At 37.6% G+C, this 18,090-nt stretch overlaps 1 long non-coding RNA gene across 1 annotated transcript in view; it reads left to right on the top strand.

Annotated features, from left to right (window-relative positions):
* The window catches only part of LOC115255072 (uncharacterized), a 149,003-nt gene that overhangs the window by 32,280 nt on the left and 98,633 nt on the right, over nt 1-18,090 (top strand). Inside the window, exon 3 of the long non-coding RNA XR_003892104.2 lies at nt 12,530-12,572. This is a non-coding gene — a long non-coding RNA (uncharacterized LOC115255072). The remainder of the gene's footprint in view (nt 1-12,529; nt 12,573-18,090) is intronic.

Here is an 18,090-nt window from a genome sequence, read left to right as displayed (position 1 = left end):
ATGATGCTTGTTACTGAAAACCTACGCAAAGCCCCTCTCCGAAGAAATGCCTTCTGCAATCTAAACACAAACCTAAATGGATTCAGTTTATTACCTCAACGGCATTACAAATTGTAAAGAAGTTCAAGAAGGGTGAGTGACTAGAAATTTTTTAAGGGGGTTATGGAGGGTTTCAGAGAGCTTTCTAGAGAGTTTCAGAGGCGTTGGAGGGAGCTTCAATGGTGTTTTCAGGGGGTTTCAGAGGGACTTATGGTATCATGTGCGATACAGAGGGTTCGAAAAGGTTGTCGATGGCTTTTCAGGGCGTTTCAAAGGATTTTTGAGGGAGTTCCGGAGGCGTTACATGAGCGTTTCTGGGCGTTTAGGAGGGACTCAGATGCGTTACATGGTATCCGAGGGGGCTTAACCTTCCTTTTGCATCACGTTGGCAGCAGCTCGCTGGCGTAGTGTGCGGTTTGGGTCAAAAATGACCCTAATGCCAAAGGAGGGGTAAGGGGGTTTCAGGGGGTTTTAGGAGGCTTTCCATGGGTTTAAGGGAAGTTTCAGAGGATTCCAGTAGAATACAGGAGCGGGCGTTTTCGGGGACTAATGAGGGTCTCAGGCAGTCTTGTGAACATTCGACATTTTTCACTAACTTCATTTCGTTGCCGCAGTCGGGTGTCAGCTTGCTTTGTTACATTCGTGCGCTACCTTTACCTCTTACACACAACACGTGCGGTAAAACAAAGTTCAATAAACATAAGAAAGCGTCAAATCAATGTCGTCTGACACGATGAAATTTGTCTAATTCTAGCTTTTCGCATAGATTTACAGCCAATTCCGATTATGAATGTTAGTATTAGTTTATTCTTGCATGTTGCATTGAATGCGACACACATTTGGCCAACACAGCTCTCATTATGGAAGAAGACAGGAATAACAAAAACCGAACCGTCTCCCGAAGACGCTATCGTGGTGAAGTGCATTCGTTTGATATTTTTGTATCGTACAATAGTTTGATTGCTTGTGTGGTGAATGTCGGAGACAAAGGAGGCCGAATATCGACGAAAAAGTTCAAATGACTGTGATCTCTAACAAACCTGGTCTCAGGTGCGTTACAGGGGGTCCAAAGGTGTTTCAGGGGGTCTGTGTTATGTCAGGAAATTTCAGAGGATTTACAGTGGATTCCGGAGGATTTTTCAGGGAGTCCCAGCTTCAGAGGAATTTCAGAAGCCTTTTAAAGTGTTAGTCATAAACGTTTCAGGCGGTTTCAGAACGGATTCAAGACTGATTACGCTTGTAGATACGATGACCTATGATCAAGGGAGGTCTTGTAGATTCTTGAATAAACATTGAGCTGACCATTTGACCGCTTGCATTTCATTCAAACACGCAACATGACATGTTGATTCGGAAATTTGATTGACTTCCTTGGGTACAGAGCATATTCGTGCCTGTCATACGAAATACACATGCAATATGGTCAATGCTAGAGGAAATTCTCAGTTAACAATTGTGGAAGTACTCAACATTCTCAGCACTAAGCTGAGAAGCATACTTTGTCCCAGTAAGAAAGGGGCTGTACATTTATTACGTAAGGGAATTTTAGCGATTTTTCGACACCCTCTCCCCCCCTTGTAAGATTTTTTGTATGAGAACCCAAAAATTTTTGTAGGGCGCGTAAGATTTATCAAACCCCCCCTCCCTCCACAAACCCTTACGTAATTAATGGACAGCCCCAAAAAAAAAGGAAGAAATGCAATGTCTTTTATTTCAGTAAAAACCTCCCTCTCATAAGCTCTTTTGGAGTAAACACTGTATCTGCCCCAAGTCGTCCGCTGTCCTCTTCTTGGTGCAATTGGATGGGCGCGCGCTGTCTGCCCAAATCACGAACAACTGCGAGGAGAGACATGCTGGTCGGTAGACTCAACTTTGGCCGACTGGAAGGGTCCAAGAGGAAGGAACAAAATACGAGCGCTTCATTTTGTGTGATGTTATGTCTTCTAGTCACGACATGGGTTATCGCAAGGGGTTTCGTTGTTGATGTTGTTGACGTCTTCTCTCCTATAGTCAATGCATTCGTTGTTTTAGACGAGTGTTGATGCTGTTATTAGGCATTGGCATTCACCGTCGCGGCTTGGGCAAGCATTCCCTCCCGAGGCTATGTTTTACCACTTTTGTGATTGTATGCTCATGTATGAAGTTTATGTAGTTGATTTGAAAGATAATTCATTTGTAAAGAAGATTGACTTAACAATTTCCATTTTGAGTAATTTTCAATAAATTCAGCACATCCTGGCACCACTTCCTTCCATTTCCTTATGTACTCCCTTATTGTTTGCGTGACCTAATTTTGATGTTTTCCCGTCGTCATCAACTGATATCGGAATGAAACTGCAGTTGCACATATATTTATCGATTTTTCTCAACACCCTTCCTCCTTCAGTGCGGGGAACGACATTTCAAGAGAAATTCACCGGAGCTACTGAATGCGTCTAGAAATATCGTAGCATTTTTTTGTCATTTTTTGAAACCCACCTTCATCTCGTAGCGTATTTTCCCATACCTAATACATTGCTACCAAAGCATAGTCACACGCTCTGTCTGAACTAGCAGATTATGAAAATTGAATGTACATCGGGATTTTTTCCATAGAATATCAGAATTCATACTATATTATCATATTCAGAAACTTTTCAAATATTTCATCGAGGAAATTTTTGATTTTTTCATCTTTTTAACTGTTTTCCATACAAATTTGCATGAAATTCTCATTTTCGGCCAATTTCCCTCCCATACAAAATATATGGAAAAATTTTCACCGATAGAATATTTTTAAACCTTCTGCAAATGAAAATAACGCTTGAATACTGATGTTTGGTGGAAAGCGAAACCCGATGTACATTCAATTTTTATAATCTGCTAGTTCAGACATAGCGTGCGTCATTTAAGGCCGATCCCTAAAATAAACCACAACCGTACTCAACACCTCAATTGCATTAGTGTACTACCGGTACTGCCAAATCGAGTTGATTAAAAATCTTGCATTCACGGAATGTCAATCAAACAAGAACTCGGTAGCCCTATTGATTGAAATACGCAACTTGCTCAGATCTCTGCATTGCTTTCCTTTGCCGTTGATAGTTCTTAGAAGAGCAGTTAGTTTGAACATGAGAAAACATTTAAACCACACACACCACCGTAACCAGTTCAGCCAGACCGGAAGCATACCAAACAAAGAGGATTAAAACTTCTCCCAGTCTTCCGCCATCCGTGTGGCATATTGGCCGTACTCCACAACCATATGAAGCTTTTACCTTGGCTAGTATACTTTCCGGGTATGCGCGCATGCGCTCCAACTATACTACATACTCCCATTAGAAACTATTGTAGGTACCTACCTCACTGCTCACTACCAACTACCACTACGAAGCTGTTGTCATTGGAAAATTGGTTGAAATTTTCGAATCATTTCCAGCTGAGCCATAATCCGCGCCAGACTGGCGTCCAACAGAGTGCATGAGCTGTACCTAATGGTGGTTGTTTTAAAATTGTGGAGTTGCTGGAAGTGGGGGTTGACGTGGGGTTAAGTCATGTCTTGATTCTATGGTACATATGTAGTTCTACTGAAATTGAAGCATTTAAGTGCAGATTGTTTGCTATTTTGTCTAATGTGTAGAACGTGGACGAGCAGTTCAATGCACAACAAATTGAATGAATCGATTCAATTGTTCTTATTCTGTGTGGAATTACATTTTCATTCTGGACTCTCAGCTTGGGCTTTTGGGTATTTCTTCGATCATTAAATCTGTAACTGAGAGTTTCCATTGAAATAGTTGGTGTTTTTTATATTTCTTTCGTACGAATCTCTGAAGAAATTTGTTAAAGAATCTATTGAAAACTTCATTAAAGAATCCGAGGAGAAATTTCTGAACAATTTCTTCCGAAGGAATCCGTGGAGAATTTTCTAAAGAAATCTTTGGAACATTGTTTGAAAGAATCACTGTAGAAATTTCTGAAAGATTCCTTAGATTATTTTATAAAGGAAACTCCTGGAGTGATTTCTGAGAGAATTCTCCAAAGATTTTATGAAAGACTTCCTAGAGAAATTTTTAGATCATGAAGCAATGTCGGAAGTACTTAAGGTTTTCTTAAGGAACTATTTGAGGCATTTTAAGAGAAAAGGGTCTGCATTTAGCGGTAATTTCTTTCTGGCTTGCAGTCTTGTATGTTGGCTCACGTGAAGTACTAGAATACCATACCGACTTTTCCCGACATGCACAGACAACAGTACAGGCTAAAAGTTTATGGACAGTGACGAATAATTTTTTATCCCCTGATGAAGATCCAAACCGGGATCGAAACGTTGGAGCAAAAATAATTGTTTCGTGAGCCAACATACAAGACTGCAAGCCAGAAAGAAATTACCGCTGTAACTCTCTCAGTCGAAGAAATTCAAAAAGTTCTCCATTTAGCCTAGTTGTAAAGGGTATGGATCACCAATCTGGTGACGGCGGGTTCGATTCCCCTTCCTGTCGGGAAAATTTTCTCGACTCCCTGGGCATAGTGTATTGTTGTGCTTGCCTACAATACATACATACAGGGTGCGGCAGGAAAAAATGCGAAAAGTTCAAGGCACTATCACACGCCAAATATGGGATATATATGACTATTTTTTCATGACAGTGTATCAGTCAATGTCTATATTCTAGCACTGAAAAATAAAAATGAAATATTTGATGTTTAACATGTGATAATGTAGGCCTTATAAGCGGATATCAATAAACTGCGCGCCCAATGGTCATTAAACAAAATGACTATAACAGTAACAAAATTAGCTCAAATTCGATGAACAACCAGACCACACTGATCCAGAGCCATGTAGTTTCACATACCAGATGAAATAAGTACATATAATTGATGATATTGTAGAGAAAATCAAAAATTTTGTTTTATCAGATGCGAAATTTAGCGACCTGTGCGATTTTCTGCGGTTTGAAAATTCTGGTTGTCTTCATCTTCAGGCGCCGCCCTGTAAAGGTTAGTGGCCAAAATGGGAAATTTTTTAATTAACTTTTCAGAAAACTAGCCTATTATAGATCATGGAACGTTGAAACATAGATTGGTTAATGTCAAATGGACGAAAATGAGGTTTGAAGTTAAAAAACACTTTCGCATTTTTTCCTGCCGCATACTGTACATTTATTTGTTCAACATCACATTTAAGACAAGACATAACAATAATACGCCACATTACTCGGTTTGTGGATGCCGCTCTCCATCTTCGGTCGTGCCCAATGCTCGCCAGGTCACGCTCCATCTGGTCCGCCCATCGTGCACTCTGCGCTCCACGCCTTCTTGTGTCAACCGGATCAATAGCAAACACCAGCTTTGCAGGGTTGTTGTCCGGCATTCTTGCAACGTGCCCTGCCCAACGTATCCTTCCAGCTTTGGCCACCATCTGGATGCTGGGTGCGCCGTAAAGTGCAGCGAGCTCGTGGTTAATCTCTTTCCGCCACACACCGTTCTCCTGCACACCGCCGAAGATCGTCCTTAGTACGCGTCGCTCGAAAACTCCAAGTGCTTGCAGGTCCTCCACGAGCATGGTCCGTGTCTCATGTCCGTAGAGGACCACTGGTCTCTGCGCAGCCAAGGGCTGAAAGACTCTTTAATAAAGACAAATCAATCAAAACCACTGGTCTTATTATTATCTTGCCTAACATTATACAAATTCATAAAATAGCACGCAAAGAATGCCCTTCAATTGAAAACTGTGGAAGTGCTCAAAGAACACTACGTTTAAGAGAGGCAGACTAAGTTCCAGTGGGAACGTAGAGTCATACAGAAGAAGGAGAGAAAAAAGGATTTTTTAAATTAATCCGAGACAAAATTTCTTATGGAATAATTTATTCATAATAAATAAAAAGGAAGAATTCTTGAATGAAACTTTGAAGAAGTTTCTGAACATCGGAGGGATTTTCTATAGGAATCCGTGACCAAATTGCTTAAGGAAACAATTGGATAAGGAATTCTAAATTTATGATTTCGCAGACAATCGCAGAAATAATTTTTGACGCAATTAGTGAAAGAATTTCCGAAAGAATCACCGCAAAAAATGTCTGAGGAAGCTCATGTAACAATTTTTGATGCAATCCATGTAAGCTTTGATAATGGGATACCTTGAAAAAATTTAAAGCATTTTTTATAAGGTTCCCTAAAAGACTTTGAGAATTCCTGGAGGATTTGGTGAAGAAATCTCTGGAAGAAACTTAAGACGGATTTTAAAAAAACCTATGGAATTATCTGTTACATAAAAAAATCAAAGAAAACATCTATTGAAATTTAAAGAGAAATTTTTCAAGTTCTCTTAAAAATGTTTTTGAAGAATTTCACGAAAAATTTAAACAAGATAGGTATTTAAGGAAGGTTTTTTGGAGAAATTTTTGGGTAATCTCTAGAGAAATTTCCAAAAGAAACTCTGAGGGAGTTACTGTACAGAATCTTGAAGAAAATTTTCAAATTACCGTTATAATGTTTCCTGGAAGTATCCCTCGAAAAAATGTGTAAAGGAACTCCAGAGAAATATCTGGAGAAATGCCTAGAAGATTTTCTGTTAGAATTACCGGAAGAAATTCTTAAGGACTTCTTGAAAATTTGCATTGGAATTTCCAATGATATACTTTGACTAAAGAAGTCCCTTGAAAACATCCTAAAAGCCTCTCTTGGAGAATTTCTTGGGCATGAGCTCCTATTTTGGGCACTTGCTGCTATAGCTCAGTCAGTTTTCAGCCAATTGACTTGAGTTTTGGGATACAAAAAGATACGCACAGTATCAAGCCATGAACAAAATTTCATATCAATTGGTTTGAAATTGACTGAGTTATAGTAGCAAGTGCCCAAAATAGGAGCTCCTGCTTAAATGGTCCCAGACCCTACGTATGGAATGACCATGCGTCTCTATCACCTAAAAAATGCATTTTTTTATGTATACGCAGCCATGGGCTCTCGTTATTAAAAAAAATACCAGCGATTTTGCCTGCTGCAGATTGGTAATACTCCAAAAATTACTGAAGCATTCCTTTTGAATTCCTCCATAAATTCCATCTGAAATTCAATCCAATTTTCCTAGATTTTTTTTCTAAGATTCATACAGGAGCTTCTTCTGGAGTCTCTCCAGTATTCGTCAAGAAGTTCATTAGGATTGAGAATTCCTCCAGCAGTTCCTTCCGGTAATGCTTCAAAATTTTCTTATGTGATATTCCAAGGAGTTCTTTCTTAGATTCCTCAAGGAGTTTCTTAGAGTCTGTCTTGGGTTTCTCCAGAAACTCCTTCGAGGATTCCCTCAGGAGTTCCTTTGCGAATACCTGCTTAAGTTCTTTCCCAAGTAACACACATGTTATAATAGAGTTACGACAGCGCAAGTTTTGGTTGTATAGAAGTTTATTTTATGTAATTCTAACATTGTGTTGAAATAACGTAAAATAAATTTCTATACAACCAAAACTTGCGCTGTCGTAACTTTTATATAACATGTGTGTTACTTGGGTTCTGGAATCCTCCATAATTTTTCAAGATTGACCAGAAGTTGCATCTGGGATTTATCCAAGAGTTCCTTCAAAGATTCTTCTTTCTGGGAATTTCAACCGTGATTTATTCCGGTATTTCTCCAGAAGCTTCTTCCGGAATTTTATGATATCTTCAAGAGCCTTCTGGGATTTTCAAGGAATTTGTTTAGATTCCGTAAAACTTTGGAGTGACTCTGGAAAACTGCAACATGATTTTATATGAGTTATTCAATTGATATTTCCCAGGGGTCTATCCAAGATTCCTTCAGAAGTTCCCTCTGTGATTCTTCCAGGAGTTTTTTTTTTTTCTTAATTCTCAAAGAGGTTTTATGTGGCATGCATCCAGGAGCTCTAGGAGTCCTCCAGGAATTGTTTTTGTGATACCTCCAGGAGTTTCTTCTGAGATTTCTATAAAGGGTTCTTCAGCGAACGGGATTCCTTTTGGAATGTCTTCAGAAGTTCTTTTACCGGGATTTCCAGAAGGAAATCCTGGAAAAAATTTCATCTCAGAAGTAGCTTTTTTTATCTTTATTAACGCGCTTTTTAACCCTAAGCATGTTCATCCCGAGACACACACTTCACTACTCTTACAAAGGAAGACTCACATTTTGTGAGCTTATCGGCTGCTTATCGGATTCGATCCCAGGTCCTCGGCGTGATAGTCACGTGCTTTAACTATCACAACAGGTCCGCTCCACTAGAAAACGTTGTTGAAGGAAACCCAGAACGAACATCTGGAGGAATTTGTTATTAGGTTGACTGATTTTGGTGGAATTTTTCATGATTTCGGCTTGCAGTCACAGAAATTAGCGTTGATATTTTTAGCTCATCGCCGACGTTTCGATCCGCGGGTTTGAATCTTCTTCAGGACTCGATGGTGGAATGGCCTCATTAACCATGTTGAATCCTTGCGGAATTAATGTGGGTTTACACTGTTCGACGTCCGGAATTATGTACTTCAAACCTTTTAGGATGTTCATCGTCGAAGAAAGGGAAAGGAATTTCTACAAAACTCGGAATTTTCAAGGAGGAATCTCAGAAGAAACTCCTGGAAAATCCCAGAAAACTCTTGAAAAAATCCAAAAAGGAGGGAGTGACTTCCCGAAGAAATAACGAATGTAATTCCCAAAAGGGACTCTTGGATAAATCCCAGAAGCAGCTTCTGATCAATCTTGGAAAACCATCATCATCAGCAGGAATTGTGGAGGTATTCGCAAAGGAACTTCTAAGGAAATCCAGATTCTAAGGAACTCCTTGAGGAATTTTAGAAAGATCCCTTTGAAGAATCACTGAAGAAACTTTTGAAGTATCACCAGAAGGAGCTGCTGGGGGAATTCTTGAAAAAGGAAATCTTAAGGAAATTCTTGACGAATCCAAGAAGAAACTTCTTGTGGGTTCCCAGATTTTGTTTCAGCAGGAACTTCTGGGGGTCCCTCGAAGGAACCTCTGGAGCAGCTATGCCAGATAAATTTCTGTATCACTCGTTCAAAAATCTGTATCCCATACAAAATTTGGGTGGAAAATCTGTATCCTATACAAATGAAAAATCTGTATTCCATATAAACGCAATCTGTATAGATGTTCAAAAATCTGTATAATACAGATAAATCTGTATATATGGCATCCCTGCTCTGGAGAAATCTTGGAAAGAACTCTTAGATCAGGGGTTTTCAGCCCTTTTGGCTCGCGGTGCACTTTTGGGAAATGAATTGCTTCGCGGTGCACTTGTTCATTATAGACAAAGAATCCGATTTGAAAGTTTCTTAAAAGAGCTGTCATATTTTCCAAAGTGTCTTCTTGGTGCAACGATAAATGTTGAAATACTTTTTCCATTGATATGATAACCGTCAACCCCCGTTGTTTGAACGATTCCTCATGCAAACCAACCAGTTTTTAATTAAAACTTCTAGTAACCCTAAGGGCGGTTTGCTGTTTTGTTTTAATCCTGCGTTCTGTTTCACTCCATTTCATATTCTGCTCATGACGTTTGAATCATTTTCAGTTCGAACAATGTGCAGTTTAGCGGGGGTCAAATTAAAAAGTGTTCAGATTAGATGCGGTCAAACTAACGGGGGTAGACGGTATAACATTGATTAGCTTTTTTATAACCTGTCGGAGCTTACTACGAGCGAAACTGTAGTAACCTAAGACATTTTTTCTCTTATTGATGGTATTCTTGAAAATTTTCGGACAACAATAATTTTCGGTGGATTCATAACAAGTTAACAAGAACCTCGACGAATTCCTGCATTTACCCTTGAATTATTTTAAGGATTTTTCAACTATAACTAGATTCTCGGAAGATTCCTGGCAAATTTGCATTAATTGACAAAACTTTCGGTAAATTTCATCCTTGTTTTCTGGCCGATTCATAAGGAAATCTGAAAGTTATACAAAAACAATCAAATTTCAAAAATATCAAATACGAAAAGCAATGGAAGATTGAGAGAAATTCTTGGAAGCAGCTTGCGAGATTCTTGATAGACCCTTTCCCAGATCATACGAGAATTCGTAGCAATACAGTTTGAATTTCTTTTGAGATTTTCAGCGAAGTTATTGAAGATGCACTACAGATTCCTTGTAAAATAATTTATGGCCGGATTTATTAAAAAATCATTCTTGCATTTTATCAAGGGTATACAAAACTCTCCCTCAGCAATAACCTTGGGAAATTATATGCGATCGTTTGGGACTTTGTTTCGCAGTGGACCACAAGGTATTTTCGAAAATCATTCGTTAAAGTGATGGCAGGACTTTTGATAAGTCTTGCGGTGCACCTGTCGAAACTTTGCGGTGCACCAAGTGCACCGCGGTGCACCTTCTGAAAACCGCTGTCTTAGATAAATATCTGAAGGCACTCCTGGAGAAATTCCAGAAAAAGCTCCTGAGTGAATCTTAGAAAGAACTCTAGGAGGAATCTGAGAAGAAACTTCCGTAGGATAATCGGAAGGAATTTAGGGAGGAATTCAGTGATGAAAATAAGAATAAGGTTGAAAATAGAATAAAAAATAAACTTCAAATGTCATATTATTAGAATAAATACAAACATTAAACTTGAGTTTCTGTTCACTTTTTAACATTTTTCGATTAATCCAGTTATTGAGATTGCTTTGAAATTCGTGAAGAAAATCGCCAAAATGTTCGTGGTGGGCAACATGAAGGCATTCTAGAGAGACGTTTTAATCAGATTTTTTGAGCATATTTGCTACATTCTGATAGAAATCGACATATTTCTTGAGAAGTATTTTTAATAGACATCTTAAAAAACTTGTAAATATTTTAGAGGGCTTCTAAGGCTCTTGTTGGGAGAACCCTGTGAGAGTGAGTAGAATAATCTCATCTCGACATTCATCATCCGATTAGTATTTGATTGTATAAATAAAGACTAAGTTTGATCTAACTATCGTTAAAATGAAGACGTGTTCATAAGCCAATTTCAGAAAAAAAAACATTCCTTTCGATCCTCGCTCGTAACAAACCCTAGTTTAGGTACTGACAGGCCTTCTTGAATAATTTTGGATTCAGCTTGCAGATCCTCCTCAACCATGGTCCAAGTCTCGTGACCTTTGAAGGCCACCGCCGGTTTTATTAGTGTTTTGTACATAGTGCGGCTCGCCGCATTCAGGGTCGCATTGCACCTTTCAAAGCAGTGTTGAAGAATAGGCATGAGTGTGCGTTAGCTCTGTAGTTCACCCGATACAGTTTTGCAGCCTTCTTAACTATTGAACCCTGTGAGAAATAAACAGATTTCTATAAGTAAGCAACTCTACGTACACCACACTCTGAAAACTGAACTGCTTATTGACAATTCATTAATCTCAAACCACCTTTCACCAGAACCATTACCACGTCAAAACTTACACGACCCGTCAGACAGTCTAATGTAGTGTAGAGTATTAAGTCGTCCCACCGTCAGTCCATAGCTCTCTACGCTTCACCATATCGGGGGCTTCGATTGTTTCGCCGGCAACTATAGCAAAAGCCGACATCCCATAATAATAGTGCCCGGGTATGGTCGCCGTACCGTGCCGCCACCGCACCAATTGGTCGTCACCGTTGAAAAGATCAAAGAAAAGTGCACACTGCAACGTAGGTATGCAACCATATGCACTTCTACATACCGCACCGACTAGCTACATACCCACGGTCGGTCGGTCGGTCGGACGGCTCTATAGTGAAGTTCGCGATTCATTATCGCCTGGAGCTGCAACTGAGCGCGGTTATTTATCTGAAAAGCAGGTATATATTGGATACCGGGGTACCTTGCACGGTGTTCATTTGAATATGTGTACAAACAGACGTCGTCATCGTCATCCGTCTAGTCGACGCGGATAGCTGCAGAGTGGGCATAGGGTAAGATGGGGTAGAAGTATGGCTTAAGTTGCGTAAGCAAACGAATGTTCAACAATAGATTAAATTGATCATTCGGAAAAATGAGTTGAATGTCGTTTTCCTTATGTATTTGGTTTTTTAGTACAAATTTTGAAGTAGAAAATATGCATCAATTGCCCTCCGACTTTGACCATTTGACACAATTAACTCTTATAAAAATAATTCATTAAAGTTTAGATGGTTTAAATTTCAATAAAAGTTAAAATTTCAATTCGAAAGGTTTTAAAATTTCAGAAATCTTGTATTTGTTCGGTTGTTAACGTTGACTTGGAAGTGAAATATTTATGTCGAACTGAACTGTTTAATAAACCAAAACGAAATTTCATCCCACCATACCCTTTGCTGTTTGAAAGCCTATCGTGGAAAACGATAATGTCGATCACCGATGCAGATATTGGAGCATATACGATAAACTATAAATGAAGGGGGCTGGCACATTGAGCAGTACCTAGTGTGGTGGCTGCACTTTCGTCATCAAATGCAAATTTCATGAAGATGGGCTCTCTACACGGTTCGACGGGTGATGCATCTAGCGAGTGATTTGCGAGTTTGAGCTGAATAATTAACGGAGTTTTTTCTATGCTTCTTTTCAGATGGTTGGATCGTTGATAGAGGCTAGACGATGATAATCAAATGGTAAGTACCTTATCAATTATTTTCAATGAAATTTTAAGAGATCTAAAGTCTAATCCACTAGGGCACGATCATTAGTTTTTGTTTGTCACGTTTGAATAAAATTCCATGGTTTCAAGAGTTATATATTTTTTTATATACACTCCCGATCAAAAGTTTGGGGTCACCCCCTCAACAACATGTCATTTTGTTGGGCCCATATCTCCGTCAATTTGCATCCGATTTCAAAACCCTAGATCTCACTCAAAAGATGATAAGTCAAAGAAACTTTCAACATGATTTAATTCAAAATATTTCAAATATGTTTGTATGTAAACTTAACCCTGCAACTTAAGATGCAAATTTTCTAAAAAAAATGAATGTAAACATATGGCAGTGTCCCTGGAAATTGGGTCGACCAAATTATGAGATGAGAGCCATAATATTTCCTATTTTCTATAAGCTTTCAACTGCTTTTTACCGAACTTAGCTAAAAAATCAAAAAAAAAAAAAATATTAAGTCACTCTTGATGTCATCGACTAAAAATTTGGGGTCACTCCTCAAAATGATGTATCGGCCAAAAGTTTGGGGTCACTATCGTAAAACATGTAAAATTGATGATGATTAACCTGGGCTTGTTAGGGGAATATCTGTAAATAAAAAGAAAATCGCGTTAAGTACTGTTCCTTTGAATTCCACTAAGAATTTGCATCCTTTGACAGATACGTATTTCGACCTCAACTGTAAGGTCGTCTTCAGTGTCTTGTACTTGACTCGACTCAAGTACAAGACACTGAAGACGACCTTACAGATGAAGTCAAAATACGTATCTGTCAAAGGATGCAAATTCTTAGTGGAATTCAAAGGAACAGTACTTAACGCGATTTTCTTTTTATTTATGTAAAATTGATTTGCTGATATCTTTGTCATCTTACATTCAATTTTAATTCTTCGTGGTTTATTTGAAACATAATGAATGGTACTTACTGCATAGCCATACAATCACACATATTTGTCAAAATTTACATATTAAAACTTAACGTAAAAATGACTCATTTTTGGAAATGTGTTAACTTCACATAACATTTTTATATATAACTAGCAAATGTCGTTCTGCCTGCCTACTGTGTTTTTTGACATGCAGCTCTGTAGAAAAATGCCCCTCAAAATGGCATTTCAAACAGTGTTGCCAATACTACAGTCAAAATAATGCACACTGATTTTAAAATGTTAAAAAGTGCCCAAAATTTGAAAACCCCGTTTTTTTTGTTTAAATTGTTAAAAAAAAGTACTGAACCGATTATAATGAAATTTTCACTACTTATTATGACTTACTTGAAGAACTTACAGTCAAATTTTCAGACGTTTTGATGAGCTAACAACCAAGTTATAGCCTAAACAATTTTTAAAATGGAAGCCCAAAATTTCCAAAATCACATTTCATTGTATTGACAATATTTTCGCCAATACTGAACCGATTTTGATGAAATTTTTGGGCATTAACTACACATAGCATGCTATTGCTGGTTAAAAAAAATCGGCTATTTTTGTGAACGCAATCAAAAGTTGTACATTATTTTGAGTGTCTCATTTTTTTTTTTTTTTTGATGAAACATCATATAGAGGGGTGACCCCAAACTTTTGGTCGATGACATCCAGAGTTATTTTACTTATTAACTTTTTTCCTAGATTTTTTAGCCAAGCTCGGTAAAAAGCAGTTGAAAGTTAATAGAAAACAGGTTATATTACCGCTCCTATCTTAAAATTTGGTCGACCCAATTTCCAGCGACACTGCCGTATATTTGTATTTATTTTTTAGAAAATTTGGCAACTTTGGGTTAAGTTTACTACATTTTTTTTGCTTAAGTTTCACCTAAATCATGTTCATCCAGCTTTAATTTAATTTCGAATTTCTTAATGTTTTCTCAAAATGTGGCTGTAATTTTTGTTTATGCAAAAAAAGAGAAGTTTTCAGAATGCTTCACATAAAAATCATCTTTACAAAAAATGAAACAACCTGAGATTGAAGAAAAATTCAGTACAATGAAAACCGATTTTGTATTACCATAGCTATAGAATACCTGTAATTTATTATATTTTGAACTATAAAGGGTGAGTCGTTAATTATTGTGCCACCCTACCTTCAACTGATTCGCAAATTGTCTACAGTTAACGAAATGAATCCAAATTTTTACAGCAGTTTAGTATATGTATGTATTTCAACTTTTTGTTATAGGTTCAAATTTAGGATGCGTTTTAGTGAAATTCACGACATTTTCAATTAACGCCCTCCATGTGGACATACTCAGACTCCATTTGAAACAAATAATTAAAGCTCTCTGGTTTGTTTATGCGCATCGTGCCTGGTTTACTTTGACTTCTTATCTTTTGAATGAGACCTGTGGTTTCGAAATCGAATACAATTTGGCTGAGATATGGGCCTAAAAAATTACATGTTTTTTTAGGGGGTGACCCCAAACTTTTGATTGGGAGAGTATAATCATAATACTCCATTAGGGTATACCAGGAACAAACTAATTTATGCCGATTAACATCACAACGCCTTATAGCTAAAACACCTGACCGACCAAAACTGAAGCTTTTACTCTACAGTTTGTTTGAACTACCGCTTGTTAGCCAATATTTGATAAAGAAGTGTTTTTATTCATTGTTTCTTTTATTCATCCAATATTTTTTTATTCTCTTTTTATTTTTTTACTTATTCGTTTATTTGGAAGGCTCGGGCGCCACATGAGCATAACTGAGCCGAATTCTTTTGTTTTTACATTAATTTTACATTTTATATATTCTCTTTTTATGGCACAGACCTTTTTTCACAAAAATCACCCAGCACTAGAGGTGTGCGCCGCCGCGCCGCGCCGCGCCGATGAGAAATCGGCGTGAATCGGCGTGCGGCTCCCCAATCCAACAAGAATCAAAAATACTATATTTTTTAAACGGGGATAGGTAAAGGGGGGTTATACCCATGCACTGGTGGAAAAAGTTTATGGTTATGTTGTTTGAAGCCGATCCAGGAATCATCGGCGTGTCGGCGTGGCAAACGGCGGCGGCGGCGGCGTGAGAACCGCACGCCGATCGGCGTATCCCTTCTCAGAAAGGCTACTATCATCAAAACCAAAAATTTTCTGCAGCAGCACATAGTTAGATGTCCATTTGTTGCAATCCAATCATTAGAAAGTAGTTTACTTTGTTCTTAATTGTTTGAGAAAGCCTACGCCGATGCACGCCGATTTTACGCCGAATATTCGGCGCACACGTCTACCCAGCACTCACCAGTAAATAATGCAATATGGCACTTCAAACCCAAAACATGAAAAATATGCCAGTTTTGAACTAACAATTTGTGCTGGTTTTTTTTTTGTCACCCAACTTTTGGAATAGGCAAAACAATATATTTCGAAGACATATTGTTGGATTGAAATGTTGTCTTCGAAGATGTTTCAAGATATTTTTCAATTCCATAAAAGTACATAGAGACGAGGGTGAAGGTTTGTTCAATGTCCACGTGGACAGCAATGATTTAAAAATATAACAATTATCATCAAGGAAACAAATCATCTCGCATCATTGATACAGTTCTCCTATAGATTTTTATTTTAAATTCTTTATGAAAGAGTATTCTGGAATTTCGGAATTTAGCGTAGACCATAACAGTGTTGTAGTATCTTTTAAAATTGTCATTTAATTTTCCAATGGATTACTGGAACTTTCATATCAATATTCAAAACCATTTCGAAGTTTTAAAAATCGGTAAAAGGTTTACCTCATAATGTTGCCTTTGAATTTGCTCCAACATGGAACAGTCTAAATCTTTGCACTATAATTTAATTTCGAATTTTCTTAATGTTTTCTCAAAATGTGGCTGTAATTTTTGTTTATGCAAAAAAAGAGAAGTTTTCAGAATGCTTCACATGAAAATCATCTTTACAAAAAATGAGACAACCTGAGATTGAAGAAAAATTCAAAACAATGAAAACCAATTTTAATAATTTGTATTACCATAGCTATAGAATACCTGTAATTTATTATATATTTTCACTCAGCTTTAAGCTTAGGTTTCACTGACAACCGTTTCTGAAACCTATTGTCGAACATTGAGATGATCCGATAATGTAGAATCATTAATTGTTCCAAGGCACGATACCATGATTTTTTATTTTAGCATGTGATTGTACAACATCTTTTTAAGAACTGTTAACTAAATTCATTCTATATCGACCGGAATCTCACTGATAATTGCTCAATTCATTATATGTAAACAATAGACTATAAGGAGAAACTGTGCAAAATTTGGTTGATTTTGGTGAAGTAGGAAAAAAGTTACGTTAGTTTGAAAATGGCACAATAATTATCGACTCACCCTTTATATAAGGAATCGTTAACAAAAGAACAATTCTTTAAAAACTTTAAAAAGTAACCTTTTTAATTTTTAAATTGTTTTAAAAATATTGAAAAAGAAAAAAAGATTTTCCCCTATTGTTCACGTGGACAATAGGGGAGGAGGTAGGGGTCAAATCAAAGTCCACGGTTGTCCACGGAAAGGAAGGGGGTTTAATAAACCACGATTTTTCTGTGCACGTGATATATGGACGGCCCATTGCCTCAAAATTTGCCAAAGTAGCCTAGGATGATCAAATGCATCTAATTATTTTTTTTTTAATTTTTCATCGATTCCCAAAACAAGCAAAAGGAAGCAAATTTTTGCTTCCAAATTTCTTGCAGGACTTCTCCAGGAAATTCTTATGAGATCTCCAAGTAGTTTTTTTTTTATGAAATTCTCTGGGGTTTACTAGGAGTTCCTTTAGAAGCTCCATTTGAAAATTTCCAGGATTTACTTCTGAGATTCCTAAATTAGTTCCATCTGGGATTTCCCCAAGAGCTATGGTAGGATTTCTCCAGGTATTACTTCTGGGATTTATCCATAGAATATTTTCGGAGTTTTTAAGGAGTGCCTTCTGGGATTCCTCTACGAGTTCCTGAAATCGACTATAAATTCCTTCCAAAATTTATTCCGCTGTTTCTCCAGAAATTTATTTCCTATTTCTCCTAGAAGTTCCTTCTGCTGTTTCTCGGAGAGCTCCACTGGGCATTTTTCCCGAAGTTTCTTCAGTTTACAATATCCAAACGGGGATTCCTCCATGAAATTCTTCGACGATTCCTGCTGAGGTTCCTTCTGGGACTTCAAGAGATTTCTGCCGGCATTTCTTCAGAAGTTTTTCCTGGAATCCTCCAGGAATTCCTTCCTAGATTTAAAACAGTTTCTTTTGGAATGTTTTAAAAAAAAAAAAATTCTCGGATCCCATAGAAGGAAAACTTTGAGGGGAAAGCAGCTGGAGGAGTTCCTTAAGACATTGTTGGAGGAATTCCACAAGGAACTCCTGAATGAACTCCATTCCACTAGAAATTGCACATTTAAAAACTCCAGGAAGAATTCCTTAAAATACTAATGGAAGCATTCCATAGGATAATTCCAAAATAAACTTCCCTCGGAATTTCAGAGGAAGCAAAAAAAAATGACCA

This window comes from Aedes albopictus, chromosome 2 (assembly GCF_035046485.1).
Source record: "Aedes albopictus strain Foshan chromosome 2, AalbF5, whole genome shotgun sequence".
In the NCBI taxonomy this organism is placed as follows: domain Eukaryota; kingdom Metazoa; phylum Arthropoda; class Insecta; order Diptera; family Culicidae; genus Aedes; species Aedes albopictus.
This window is presented reverse-complemented; position numbering and strand designations above follow the sequence as displayed.